Source organism: Triticum aestivum, chromosome 5A, assembly GCF_018294505.1.
Source record: "Triticum aestivum cultivar Chinese Spring chromosome 5A, IWGSC CS RefSeq v2.1, whole genome shotgun sequence".
Classification (NCBI taxonomy): domain Eukaryota; kingdom Viridiplantae; phylum Streptophyta; class Magnoliopsida; order Poales; family Poaceae; genus Triticum; species Triticum aestivum.
The window spans coordinates 19,203,055-19,215,159 of record NC_057806.1 but is presented as its reverse complement, the minus strand read 5'-3'; positions in this window follow the sequence as shown (position 1 = coordinate 19,215,159).

Genomic DNA, 12,105 nt, shown 5'->3' with positions numbered 1-12,105 from the left:
CAATCCCTAGTTTCAAAACATGCTTCGCTAGACTGCGAGCCTCGACATTCAAGCTCCTAAACTCATGCACAAAATTATATAACTGAAAACTACGAGAGTATTGCACGATCTCACGAATGATAGCCTCATAGCTAGGGCTACTCTTTTGCTTGATATCGTCCACAATGCCTTTGCACTCATATGCAATGTGTATCGCCTGTAGCTGGAGGTCCTCTGCTAGTGCCATTGCTTCCCGGACCGCCAACGCCTCAAGAGTAGCAGGATCAGATATAGAATTGAACACGATAGCCGATGCTCCAAGATACAGATCCTGCATATTGCAGCGATTGCACCAAATTTCGATCTCCTGAGAGTGGCAGCATCAACATTCACTTTCATCATGCCTGAGGGAGGTTTAATCCAGCCTGTTGGCCTCACCCTCACTGAATGTGCAACTGATCTCTCCGGGCTCTTGACAATTTGGATATCATTCAGAAAGGAATTGACAAAACAATGGGTGGAGTAGGGGCTCTGAAACATACCTTCGTAAATTGCCTTTCGTCTTGCTGCCCAAATAGCCCAGAAGGTGGTCGTCATACGGACAAAAAGATCGATGTACAAGGCTTTCTTCATGGCAAAGAGCCAGTCCTTAACACTATCAGTGTCGAAACGGCTCACCTGATCCAATATCTCCTCATCCGCAAGTGCCCAAACACTACAAGCCATCGAACAGTTCAATAAGGCATGTCTCCACGAGTCTCTCGCGCCACATAACGCGCATGCTGATGACGTTGACATATTTCTATGCTCCAAAACGTCGGCTGTTGGAATTGAGCTCCGAGCTAATCGCCAAAGAAACAACTTGATTTTAGCAGGTACGTCAGTTTTCCATAGCTCTGTCCATTCCGTTTTTGCATTATCCGCCGCCGAAGAACCATCATGTTCCTCGATCCAGTCCTCCCTCGAGATCTTGGTTTGCATAATAATTATGTAAGAAGATTTGACAGAGAATGAACCTCTCTGCTCTCCGCTCCAAGCCCAGAAATCCTCTACGTTTCTTGTACATAACGGGATAGCTAGCACTGCTTCTGCATCAATGAGCAAGAACACCAATCGGACAAGCTGCTCATTCTAGCTCGCTGTCGTCGTGTGCATCAATTCTGAGACCAACTGTGGAGGATTCAGAGTAAGCGGTGCAATGGGCCTCATCATCCCCGGTGGAGGTAACCAGTTCTGTGTCCATATATGCGTGGTTTGCCCGTTACCAATCCTCCTGATAAGGCCTAGCCTAAGCATATCTCTTCCATCGAGTATTGCTCTCCAAATTTGTGATGGTCTACTGCCAAGCTCCACCTCCATTACAGATGAGTGAGGAAAATAAGCTGCCTTGAGAATCCGCGAGCTTAGTGAATCAGGATCCTGAAGTACCCTCCATGCTTGTCTTGCTAACAAAGCAAGGTTAAAAACCTCCATGTCCCAGAAACCGAGGCCTTCAAGATGTTTTGGACGTGTCATAATGTCCCAAGCCACCCAAGCTGTTTTATGTTTTCCCACTTTACTCCCCCACCAGAATTGCCGAATGATGGAGGAGATATTCTCACATAGGCCTCTGGGCAATCTAAAACGGGCCATCGAGTAGACTGGCAAGGCTTGTGCCACTGCTTTAATTAAAACCTCTTTTCCTCCAACTGATAAGAGCTTTTCCATCCATCCCTTCACCTTTTCCCACACTCTATCTCTGAGATATTTGAACGTGCTCATCTTGGATTGCTACACATCCGTTGGCATGCCCAAACAGCGCTCATTCAATGATTCATTTTGGACGTGTAAAATTGCCTTGATAGTGTCTCTCAACTGTTGCGGGCAACCTTTACTGAAAAATATGGACGATTTGTCATAGTTGATACGCTACCCCGATGAATTACAGTACAACTCCAGAAGGTTTGAAACCTCAACTGCCCCCTCTGTACTCGCCTTGAATAACAACATGCTGTCATCCGTAAAGAGGAGGTGGTTAACAGCCGGAGCTGTGTTTGCCACCTTAATCCCCTCAAGCACAGACGACTGTGAACTGGTTTTTAGTAGGCACGAAAGGCCCTCTGCCGCAATCAAGAAAAGATAGGGGGAGATCGGATCTCCCTGTCTAATGCCTCATGAAGGTTTGAAGGATTCAAGTTTCTCTCCATTAAACATAACTGAAAATGACACCGAGCTGATCATACTCATAATAATATTTACCCATTGTTGTGCAAAGCCCATTTTGATCATGATAGCCTGAAGATAGGACCACTCCAGACGGTCATAAGCCTTCATCATTTCCAATTTCAACGCACAATGACTATTTCTCTTTGCTTTACTTCGCTTCATAAAATGCAGGCACTCATAAGCGCAAATAATATTATCGGTGATCATCCGACCTGGGACGAACGCAGATTGCTCTTCTGAGATTATGTCCGGCAAGATAACTTTCAACCTGTTTGCAATAACTTTGGATGCAATTTTGTATAACACATTACATAAGCTTATTGGACGAAATTGTGTGAGGAGCGTTGGATTCATCACCTTGGGAATAAGAACGAGCACCGTGTCATTTACACACTCTGCACTTTCCTCCCCCTTAATGATTCGCAACACTGCCATTGTGACCTCATCTCCGCAGATTTCCTAATGTCTCTGATAGAAGTGTGCTGGGAAACCATCTGGCCTTGGTGCCTTGGTCGCTCCCATCTGAAAGAGCGCCGTCTTGACTTCCTTTTTTGTATACGGTGCCATCAACATATCATTCATATTATGCGTCACTTTCGTGGGTACATGTTGAAGGACATGTTCCATATTTGTCACCCCCTCGACAGTATACATGGTCTTGTAGAAATCTGTTACCAATTCCCTTAGCTCAGCCGGGTCCTCAACAATCACCCCAAGCGCGTTAGCCAATGCTTTTATCATGTTTTTTTCTCCTCTTACTCGCTCGAAGATATAAGAATTTAGTATTTCTGTCCCCCAATAATAACAATTCTATTCTGGAACATTGCCTCCACATAAGTTCTTCGCGATGGTAAAGTTCAACCAGTCTCTCGTTGATTTTGATCTCAGGGTGTGTTGGTCCTGTCCTTGTGGGATCCCCACGCATCCGGTCAAGATCTTTCAACAGCTGTTTGATTTCTTTTCGGACACATCCAAAAGTTTCTCTGTTCCACTTGCCTAGATTATTCGCCGTGTCATTGAGTTTAGTCCGTAATTCCTCCAGGCTCAAGGCCAGCTGATCAGCGCTCCAGTAATGCTTCAGAGTGTCATTCCATTCACCGTGTGTTTCCCACATCACCTCGTACCTGAAAGGAGGCTTTGCTGGAGGCCTAACTTGCTCATCGTCCATCGTGATCAAGATCGGACTATAGTCAGAAGTGGCCGCAGTTAGATGAGTCACCACTGCATTCGGAAATTTCACCATCCATTCGGAAGAAGCAAGTGCTCTTTCCAAACGGACCCGGGTGTAGCTGCCCCCTGTTACCCTTTTTTCAAAGGTCCAGAAGTTGCCCTGATAACCAATGTCCTCCAACATGCAAACATCCACCGCCTCTCGAAAACCTTGGATTTGGGCATTGCTGCGTTCCCCAACTCCCTGTTGTTCTTCTGGACGTAGAACTTCGTTAAAATCACCAAAACAAATCCAAGGGAGAGCACTAGAACTTGCAATCCCTTTCATCGTGTCCCACGTCTGGTGGCGTAACTGTGTCTGTGCCTCTCCGTAGAAACATGAGGCGCACTAGGGATCATGGCCCGGTTCCTCAATCTTACAATCTATATGATACATTGAGTAGCCCAAAATTTCAACCTTTATTGGATTATTCCAAAATATCCCAAGACCACCATTGCGGCCTTGACTGCTAACAGCAAAAGCATTGTCATAACCAAGAGTACTTCCTAGCTTTTCTACCCTAAATCTATCAATTTGGGTTTCGATGATACAAAGCAGGGTAGGGGCAAATTTCCGTGCTAGCTCATGGATCTCTCAGACTGTCTGCGGCCTTGCCCGCGCCGCGGCAGTTCCAGCTGAGGAGACTCATTGTGCTCGGCGGTACTCCCCCGGGGAGTCTGCCGATGTTGCTTCCAATAACTTGCCTCCTATCTTGTTATCAACCTTCACCTGTGTACTCTTCTCTCCGGTCAGACCCGTTTTCGCCCTCTTCAGATCCTGCTTTGGGGGTGGGCTAAGCGGTATCTGAGGCGGTGGCAGCGCCAGCACGCTACCATTTGTCCCACCCGGAGCGGCAACATGAGAATTCGCCGTTACATTCATCTCTGTCCTCTTCCTGTTGAGATCTGCATCAGTGCAAATCATCATTTGTGCCCCATTCGGCCTCTTCTGCCCGAGCATCATTGTGGTCATTCCGTGCACTGCCCCCTTCCACCACGGCCTCCTCTTCGGCCACTGTCGGTGTCAAAACCGGCGGATCTCGGGTAAGGGGTCCCGAACTGTGCGTCTAGGCGGATGGTAACAGGAGACAAGGGACACGATGTTTTTACCCAGGTTCGGGCCCTCTCGATGGAGGTAAAATCCTACTCCTGCTTGATTAATATTGATGATATGGGTAGTACAAGAGTAGATCTACCACGAGATCAGAGAGGCTAAACCCTAGAAGCTAGCCTATGGTATGATTGTATGTTGTTGTTCTACAGACTAAAACCCTCTGGTTTATATAGACACCGAAGAGGGCTAGGGTTACATAGAGACGGTTACAATGGGAGGAGATCTACATATCCGTATTGCCAAGCTTGCCTTCCACGCCAAGGAAAGTCACATCCGGACACGGGACGAAGTCTTCAATCTTGTATCTTCATAATCCAACAGTCCGGCCATAGGTTATAGTCCGGCTATCCGGACACCCCCTAATCCAGGACTCCCTCAGTAGCCCCTGAACCAGGCTTCAATGACGACGAGTCCGGCGCGTAGATTGTCTTCGGCATTGCAAGGTAGGTTCCTCCTCCGAGTACTCCATAGAAGATTTTGAACACGAGGATCGTGTCCGGCTCTGCAAAACAAGTTCCACATACCACCGTAGAGAGAGTAATATTTTCACAAATCAAATCTGCTGACGTATTCCGGGGCGTGACATCACACCACAGCTAAGCCTTTATTCGAATCGTTTTTTGACTGTACCACCTCAGCGTGTTTTGCGAGGCGGTTTCCTTGGCACGTCTTGTCAAGGCAGAGATCGTGTCCCCTTATCACGGGATTCTCATCAATACGGGCGTGGGTAACCCAACCGTGCCATTGATTACGGCGCTTGGGGGATAAGCGAGTTTTACCAGGCTGGTGGGGATGCATAGTTCCGTCCGCCCATATAAAGGGATAAGGATTCACCTTTTCGTCCACGCCTTCTTCCTCCTTTGCTCATCCATTTTCGCACACTCGAGCTCCAGCGCCCAAGTCCGCATTCCCCACCTCAACCTTCCCCAGCCATGTCCGGAGCGGGAGGCAGGTGGATGGTCTCCTCCGTCAAGGAGGGACGCATCAAGAAGCTGCGGAAAGCCGGATACTTATCCGACAACATCATGCACCAGCTCCCAGAGGAGGGACAGCTGATCCCCACCCCCAGGCCCCATGAGAGGGTAGTGTTCCTTACCCATTTCCTCCGCAGACTGGGATTCCCTCTCCACCCATTCGTCCGGGGGCTCATGTTCTACTACGGCCTGGATTTCCACGATTTGGCCCCGAACTTCATCCTTAATATCTCGGCGTTCATCATCGTGTGCTAGCACACAAAGTGTTCCTCCGGTAAATGGGAGTTGCATAATCTCATAGTCATAGGAACATGTATAAGTCATCAAGCAATAGCAACATACTAAACGATCAAGTGCTAAGCTAACGGAATGGGTCAGGTCAATCACATCATTCTCCTAATGATGTGACCTCGTTAATCAAATGACAACTCATGTCTATGGCTAGGAAACATAACCATCTTTGATCAACAAGCTAGTCAAGTAGAGGCATACTAGTGACACTCTGTTTGTCTATGTATTCACACATGTATCATGTTTCTGGTTAATACAAGTCTAGCATGAATAATAAACATTTATCATGAAATAAGGAAATAAATGATAACTTTATTATTGCCTCTAGGGCATATTTCCTTCATCCGGCCCCCTGGTACTTGCATCGTTTGTTCGGCGATTACTTTGCCAAATAGGGCTTCCAGAGAATACGATCCTGGAAGAGAGAAAAATATCAAAGTAGGGAGCCCCTAGTGCGGTTGAGCCGTGCTTCGGGGCGTGTCGTAGTCGTGCCCCACCCCTGTGCCCATGGTATTTTTAATGCGTAATTGTGTGCGCGTGGCACATGTGTTGCTATGTGGATGGGGCTAGGGTGGGGGCCGTATTGCTATGCAAGCTCAAAATGTGACAGGCGGTCCTGTTGCAGATTACTTCAGGCACGCTTGACGGTGTCTGGACATTTGATCGCCGGACTGGAGAATTGCCTTGATAGGCTGCTTTGCACTTCTGCTGCGAGAGCCGCAGTGTGCTCCTCCGTTCAGAGCGAGCGCTCCGTATTTCCATTGACTGTGATGACCCCTCTGGGTCCTAGCATCTTGAGCTTGAGGTATGCATAGTGCGGCACCGCATTAAATTTTGCGAATGCGGTTCGCCCGAGCAGTGCATGGTAGCCACTGCGGAACGGGACTATATCGAAGATTAATTCCTTGCTCCGGAAATTATCCGGGGATCCGAAGACCACTTCCAGTGTGATTGAGCCCGTACAATGGGCCACCACACTTGGTATGACGCCTTTAAAGGTCGTTTTTGTGGGTTTAATCCGTGAGGTATCTATGCCCATTTTGCGCACTGTGTCCTGATAAAGCAGGTTCAGGCTACTACCACCGTCCATGAGGACTCGTGTAAGGTGAAATCCGTCAATAATTGGGTCTAGGACCAATGCGGCAAATCCGCCATGGCGGATGCTAGTGGGGTGGTCCCTGCGGTCGAAAGTGATCGGACAGGAGGACCATGGGTTGAACTTTGGGGCAACTGGCTCCAACGCATAGACGTCCCTTAACGCACGCTTCCGTTCCCTTTTGGGGATGTGGGTTGCGTATATCATGTTCACCGTCCGCACTTGTGGGGGAAACCCCTTCTGTCCTATAGAGTTCGGCAGTCGGGGCTCCTCCTCATCATCGCTATGTAGCCCCTTGTCTTTTTTTCGGCATTTAACTTGCCGGCCTGCTTGAACACCCAACAATCCCAGTTGGTGTGGTTGGTTGGCTTGTCGGGGGTGCCATGTATCTGACACGAGCGATTGAGTATGCAGTCCAAACTGGATGGGCCCGGAGTGCTTCGTTTGAATGGCTTCTTCCGCTGACCGGGCTTCGAGACTCTGAATCCGGCATTTACTGCCGTATCCTCTACATTGTTGTCATTGCTATGGCGCTTATGTTTGTTGCGCCGTGACCAACCATTGCCATCCTTGGTATCCGAAGTGCCAGAGTTCTTTGATATGTTATTGCTGCTAGCCAGCCAGCTGTCCTCTCCCGCACAAAAGCGGGTCATGAGTGTCGTGAGGGCTGCCATAGATTTCGGCTTTTCCTGGCCAAGGTGCCGGGCAAGCCATTCGTCACGGATGTTGTGCTTGAAAGCTGCTAGGGCCTCAGCATCCGGACAGTCAACGATTTGGTTTTTCTTGGTTAGGAACCATGTCCAGAATTGCCTGGCCGATTCTTCTGGCTGTTGAATTATGTGGCTCAAGTCATCGGCGTCTGGTGGTCGTACATAAGTGCCCTGGAAGTTGTCAAGGAATGCGGCTTCCGGGTCTTCCCAACACCCAATGGATTCTACTGGCAAGTTGTTGAGCCAATGCCGAGCTGGTCCTTTAAGCTTGAGTGGGAGGTATTTGATGGCGTGTAGATCGTCACCGCGGGCCATGTGGATGTGCAGGAGGTAGTCCTCAACCCATACCGCGGGATCTGTTGTACCATCGTATGATTCAATATTTACAGGTTTGAAACCTTCTGGGATGTGATGATCCATTACTTCATCTGTGGGTGTGCGGCGCCTCTGTACTGGGCTATGTCATGGCGCAGCTCGAATGAGCCTTGCCTGCTGTGCTCGGCCCGGCCGGATTTGCTTTTGCTCTATCCGGCGTGACGGTTATTGTCTCGTATGGTGGGGCGCCCTCGCGATCCGCAGACCGATCTTGCTTGTTTTGCTTTGTCCTCCAATATGTCCCGCGGGTCCAGTGTGTTGCCCCGCGCCTTGGTATGTTTTGAGTGGCGCCGGGGTGCGGCTTGAGCTGTTGGTCGAGAAGCCTCTCTGTCGCGGCCACGAGGTGGCCGATCAGCCGCGTCATACGCTGGAGATGTAGGCCTTAATGCTTCCTCCTCTAATCGGGGTAGCAACCTGCGCTTTGGATAACTCTTGGAGGGGCGTTCGAGTTCATATTCCTCGGCCGCAAGGACCTCAGTCCATCTATCAGCTAGCAGATCTTGGTCAGCTCTAAGCTGCTGCTGCTTTTTCTTAAGGCTATTCGCCGTGGCCATAAGCCTGCGCTTGAAGCGCTCTTGCTCGACGGGATCCTCGGGCACGACGAATTCGTTGTCGTCGAGGCTTGCCTCGTCTTCGGAGGGAGGCATGTAATTATCATTCTCTGCCTCTCTATCTGCCGCTCTCTTAGGAGGGCTGGCTTCTCTATCCTCCTGTGTTGAATCTTGCTGGAGGGGATTGTCTTCGGCACTGTCCGGGGTGTTATTATCTCCTGTGCTGGAATCACCGTTTTTGCTTTGGCGGGACTTAGAGCGGCGCCGCTGACGCCGGCGCTTAGGTTGCTTTCTGGAGGGGTCATCCTCCGTTGTTCCGTCGCCATTGCCGTCTTTGGGTGTGTCCACCATATATATGTCATACGACGAGGTGGCTTTCCAGTGCCCTATAGGCGCTGGTTCCTGGTCGTCTCCTACATCGTCGTCCATACCGTCGATGTCTTCGGAGTCGAAGTCGAGCATGTCGGTTAAATCATCGACAGTGGCTACGAAGTGGGTGGTGGGTGGGCGCCGAATTTCTTCGTCATCCGTATCCCAACCTTGCTGGCCATAATCCATCCAGGGCTCTCCTGACAGGGAGAGAGATCTTAATGAATTCAGTATGTCCCCGAAGGGTGAGTGCTGAAAGATATCCGCGGCGGTGAACTCCATGACCGGCGCCCAATCGGATTCGATTGGCAGGGGCGCGGTGTTGGAAATATGCCCTAGAGGCAATAATAAAAGTATTATTATATTTCATTGTTCATGATAATTGTCTTTTATTCATGCTATAACTGTATTATCCGGAAATCGTAATACACGTGTGAATACATAGACCTCAATATGTCCCTAGTGAGCCTCTAGTTGACTAGCTCGTTGTGATCAACAGATAGTCATGATTTCCCGGCTATGGACATTGGATGTCGTTGATAACGGGATCACATCATTAGGAGAATGATGTGATGGACAAGACCCAATCCTAAGCATAGCACAAAGGTCGTTTAGTTCGTTTGCTAGAGCTTTGCCAATGTCAAGTATCTCTTCCTTAGACCATGAGATCGTGTAACTCCCGGATACCGTAGGAGTGCCTTGGGTGTATCAAATGTCACAACGTAACTGGGTGACTATAAAGGTGCATTACAGGTATCTCCGAAAGTAGCTGTTGGGTTGACACGGATCGAGACTGGGATTTGTCACTCCGTATGACGGAGAGGTATCTCTGGGCCCACTCGGTAATGCATCATCATAATGAGCTCAAGGTGACCAAAGTGTTGGCCACGAGATCATGCATTACGGTACGAGTAAAGTGACTTGCCGGTAACGAGACTGAACAAGGTATTGGGATACCGACGATCGAGTCTCGGGCAAGTAACGTACCGATTGACAAAGGGAATTGTATACAGGGTTTGATCGAATCCTCGACATCGTGGTTCATCCGATGACAACATCGAGAAGCATGTGGGAGCCAACATGGGTATCCAGATCCCGCTGTTGGTTATTGACCGGAGAACGTCTCGGTCATGTCTACATGTCTCCCGAACCCGTAGGGTCTACACACTTAAGGTTCGATGACGCTAGGGTTATAAAGGAAGTTTGTATGTGGTTACCGAATGTTGTTCGGAGTCCCGGATGAGATCCCGGACGTCACGAGGAGTTCCGGAATGGTCCGGAGGTAAAGATTTATATATGGGAAGTCCTATTTTGGCCACCGGAAAATGTTCGGGATTTTTCAGTATTGTACCGGGAAGGTTCTGGAAGGTTCCGGAGTGGGGCCCACCTGCATGGGGGGACCCACATGAACGTGAGTAGTGGGGGAAAGGCCCCACACCCCTGGTCAAGGCGCACCAAGATCCCCCCTTAGAAGGAATAAGGTCATATCCCGAAGGGATAAGATCAAGATCCCTAAAAAGGGGGGATAACAATCGGTGGGGAAGGAAATGATGGGATTTCTTTCCTCCCACCTTGGCCAACGCCCCAATGGACTTGGAGGGCAAGAAACCAGCCCCTCCACCCTTATATATAGTGGGGAGGCGCATGGGAGCTTAACACAAGCCAAGGCGCAGCCCCTCCCCTCCCCAACACCTCTCCTCCTCCGTATATGCTTGGCGAAGCCCTGTCGGAGTACTGCTGCACCAACTACACCACGCCGTCGTGCTGCCGTTGGAGCAATCTTCCTCAACCTCTCCTTCCCCCTTGCTGGATCAAGAAGGAGGAGACGTCTCCCGTCCCGTACGTGTGTTGAACGCGGAGGTGTTGTCCGTTCAGCACTTGGACATCGGTGATCCGAATCACGTTCGAGTACGACTCCATCATCACCATCCCCTTGGCTAGCTTCCGCTCGTGATCTACAAGTGGTATGTAGATGCAAACTCTCTCCCTTAACTCGTTTCTTAGATGAACTCATAGATGGATCTTGGTGAAACCGTAGGAAAAATTTTAATTTTCTGCAACGTTCCCCTACAGTGGCATCATGAGCTAGGTCTATGCGTAGTTCTCTTTGCACGAGTAGAACACAATTTTGTTGTGGGCGTGGATTTTGTCATCTTACTTGCCTCTACTAGTATTTTCTTGCTTCGGCGGTATTGTGGGATGAAGCGGCCCGGACCAACCTTACACGTACGCTTACGTGAGACCGGTTCCACCGACTGACATGCACTAGTTGCATAAGGTGGCTGGCGGGTGTCTGTCTCTCCCACTTTAGTTGGAGCGGATTCGATGAAAAGGGCCCTTATGAAGGGTAAATAGAAGTTGACAAAATCACGTTGTGGTTATTCGTAGGTAAGAAAACGTTCTTGCTAGAACCCAATTGCAGCCACGTAAAAGATGCAACAACAATTAGAGGACGTCTAACTTGTTTTTGCAGCGATTGATCATGTGATGTGATATGGCCAGAAGTTGTGATGAATGATGAATTGTGATGTATGAGATCATGTTCTTTGTAATAGGATTCACGACTTGCATGTCGATGAGTATGACAACCGGCAGGAGCCATAGGAGTTGTCTTTATTTTTGTATGACCTGCGTGTCATTGAAGAACGCCATGTAACTCACTTTACTTTATTGCTAAACGCGTTAGCCATAGAAGTAGAAGTAGTCGTTGGCGTGACAACTTCATGAAGACACGATGATGGAGATCATGATGATGGAGATCATGGTGTCAAGCCGGTGACAAGATGATCATGGAGCCCCGAAGATGAAGATCAATGGAGCTATATGATATTGGCCATATCATGTCACAACTATATAATTGCATGTGATGTTTATTATGTTTATGCATCTTGTTTACTTAGGACGACGGTAGTAAATAAGATGATCCCTTGCAAAAATTTCAAGAAGTGTTCTCCCCTAACTGTGCACCGTTGCTACAGTTCGTCGCTTCTAAGCACCACGTGATGATCAGGTGTGATGGATTCTTACGTTCACATACAACGGGTGTAAGACAGTTTTACACAGCGAAATCACTTAGGGTTAACTTGACGAGCCTAGCATGTGCAGACATGGCCTCGGAAGACGGAGACCGAAAGGTCGAACACGAGTCGTATGGAAGATACGATCAACATGAGAATGTTCACCGACGATGACTAGTCCGTCTCACGTGATGATCGGACACGGCCTAGTCGAC